The following is a 3,433-nucleotide window of genomic DNA, read 5'->3' on the forward strand; positions in this document are numbered from 1 at the left end:
GTTATCACGCGATGGGCTACTAGTATTGTAATAATTATGTATGGTAACAGATGAGTGCTAGATTTATTGGAATGATCACTTTGTAAGTTATATAAATGTCTAATCACTGGGTTGTACACCTGAAATTAATATAATATTGTACATCCACTGTAATTTTTAAAATTATTTTAAAAATTATGGAAACAGCAATTACTAAATTGACTAAAATGCAAAGAATAAAAAACTGGGTACAAGTGAACAGATTATGAAGTTACCATTTTCCCACTTGGAGCGTTTGCTGATTCTGGGCATAAATAAAGGGTTGCATCTGAGGAAAGAGAAATCGTTATACTTTTATTGATTACATGGAGCTTCAGTGACAAAATTGGAAATTAGAGAGACCTCAAATACACAGACAATACTTTCTTAGGATCCTGTATGGGAAGTTAGTCAATCTAAAAGCTTTTGAAAGGCAAAGTAAAATATCCGATCGTCTTGCTATATTTAGGAAAGAGGGACTAGGCAGTAGGAAGGGCCTACAAAATCAAAACAGAAAAGAAAGAAAAGTCCTAGAAGGAGTGATGAATTAATACTGAGGTTGCATGGTCCCCTTTTACCTGGGAAATGTATTAATACTGGTTTCACCTAGCACTTACGAATGCAGATTAGACCTGTTTTTAGAAGGCCACTGTTGAGGGACAAAGAGATCACCAGAGATGTTGGCATTCATGTTAGGTTAGAAAGTCAAAACTGGAAATTTAAAGAGTATCAGAAACATGGCTTTTTCCTGCTCAAGACTTCTACCAAATTTTGAAGCTGAAACATTCTGAAGGGCAGAACTGAATCTCTAACAGTCTTTCAGGCTGAGGTGACAAAACTCTGCCAAAATTTCAACTGAAAGCAGTGGAAGGAATCACTGGTGATATAGAGGTAAATAGCCTTACAAAAACTCAAATTCAGCAAAAAGAAGATTGTCATGATCATCCCCTATAACCACCCATCCCATATTCTATTAGAGCCATCTGTGGTGGAAGATAGTATTGTTTGAAGGTGGGGTTTTTTTAATGTTTTTTTTAAAAAATTGATTTTAGAGAGAGAGGAAGGGGAAGGAGAGAGAAATACCAATGTGAAAGAGAAACATCAATTGGCTGCCTCCTGCACACCCTCTACTGGGGACCAAACCCACAGCCTGGGCATGTGCCCTGACTGGGAATCCAATTAGCAACTTTTTGGTGCATGGAATGATGTTTATCCAACTGAACCACACTGGCCAGGGTTGTTTGAAGCTTTCCTGAATCTTTAATTCACAATGTGGGACATACAATAAAAATTATGAGACATATAAAGAGAAAAAAATGATGTGACAGGTAGTCAAGAGAAAAAAACACACAGATTAAAGCACCCTTCAAGTGATAAAGATATTGAAGTTAGTAGATAATACTTTAAAATAGCTATGATTAAAACTTTTAATGTAATGGAGAATGAACAAATGGATAAATGACTGAATTGTTTTATCTTAGAATTGCAATCTATAAAAATAATTAAATAGGCATTTTGGAACTGACAAATACAATATTTGAAATTAATAATTTAATGGATGAGTTTAATAGCAGTGAATATAAATTTCCGAAATAGCTAAATAGAAGCTAGGTCAATAGAAAGTACAAAAACTGAAGGTTAGAGAGGTAAATAAAATGGGTAAAAATAAATGACAGTTTAAGAGACGTGTAGAACATGTTAAAAAGGTTGAACATATGAGTAATTAGGACCCCAGAAGTAGAGAAGAGAGATAAGGAAGAAGCAATATTCAAAAAGGGTATGGTCAATGACTTTTAAAGTTGATGAAAGGTATCAATCTACTCATTTAAGACATTCAAGAAACACCAAGCAAGATATGCACAAAGGAAACCACATCTAGATACATCATAAACTTCTGAAAAATTAAAGATAAATAAAACCTGAGAAGACTTATCATAAGCAGGTAAGAATAAAACCAGTCACAATAAAAACAACAACCATTCATTAAAGGGAATACCTTTGCTGCTGGAAACAATAAATATATTGTAGGAAAGGAAAACTTTTTTCTCTACCCTTCTATGTTTTCTTGACTGGTCTAATAATTAAATTGACTTAAGACAGACTGAAAGGAGAAAAAAAAATTAATTACATATGATGTATGGGAGCCTCATATAGACATGAGAAGCCCAAAGACAATCAGGCAATTGAGGCTTATATGCCCTTCTGAGCTAAGGAGAAGGTTACAGGGATCTGGGGCATAAAATGGAAGGAAGACAATGAGATGGGATGAGGAAATGTTAGGTAAACAAATATTTGCCATGCCATGCCGAGAGAATGAGACACAAAGAAGGATTTGAACAAACAAGCTCTGCCAGCCCCCTGCAGCTGACCACACCTAGCCCACCTAGCCCATACTTTTACTGTGTCTCTGCTGTCAGCTCTTCTCCTGGACCAGGCCCTCTATCTAAATTCCGAATAAGGGGAAGGTAAATGACTTCCTCAGTCTTTTGGGCCTTGATTTTCTTCAGCTGAAAATATAGTAGTCCCACCCTCTCCATGGCAGGTCTGTTCCAAGGACCCTCTCCCCTTCAAGTGGATGCCTGAAACCATGGATAGTCCCAAATCTTAAACTTCTGAAAAATTAATACTATATTTTTTTCCTATACATATATACACACTAGAGGCCCAGCACACATGAAATCGTGTACGAAATCGTGCACGGTTAGGGTCCCTAGGCCATCTTTTGCCCGCTTGCCAGTCCCTGCCGCCACCCCTTGGTTCTCCGTGGTTCCCCAATGGCAGCATGACTCTGGTTCCCCAGAGCCTATGGGCCAGAGGAAAGGACCAAGAGGTCGCTGTTCCGCCCTCTCCCCACCCCGCTGCCACTAACCTGGGTTCGCCATGGTTTCCCGTTCGCCAAGCTGTGATTGGAGCCTGAGGGCTGGGGGAGGGACCAAGAGATCAACCATTCTGTCTGGCTGGCCAGTCCCACCCGGCTGCCACTCACCTCAGTTCCCTGTGGTTCCCTGATCACAGCATGGCTCTGGTTCCCTGGAGCCTGTGGCTGGGGGGAGGAACCAAGAAGTCGCTGTTCCACCCACTTGCCAGTCCTGACCCACTGCTCCGTTCACTGTCATTCCCGGTTTGCCATGCTGCGATTGGAGACTGCGGGTTTGGGGGAAGGGGCCGAGAGGTGCTCAATGCACCTTGTGGTGACCGGTCGAATGGTTGTTTCGGTCATCACAGTCACTGCCTTTTTATATGTAGGACTAGAGGCCCGGTGCACAAAAATTTGTGCACTCGGGGGGGAGGGGGTCCCTCAGCCCGGCCTGTGCCCTCTCCCAGTCTGGGACCCCTCGGGAGATAACGCCCTGCTGGCTTAAGCCTGCTCCCGGGTGGCAGAGGGCAGGCCCAATCCCTAGGTGCAGCCCCTGGT

The sequence above is a fragment of the Myotis davidii genome, unplaced genomic scaffold (assembly GCF_000327345.1).
Source record: "Myotis davidii unplaced genomic scaffold, ASM32734v1 scaffold2059, whole genome shotgun sequence".
In the NCBI taxonomy this organism is placed as follows: domain Eukaryota; kingdom Metazoa; phylum Chordata; class Mammalia; order Chiroptera; family Vespertilionidae; genus Myotis; species Myotis davidii.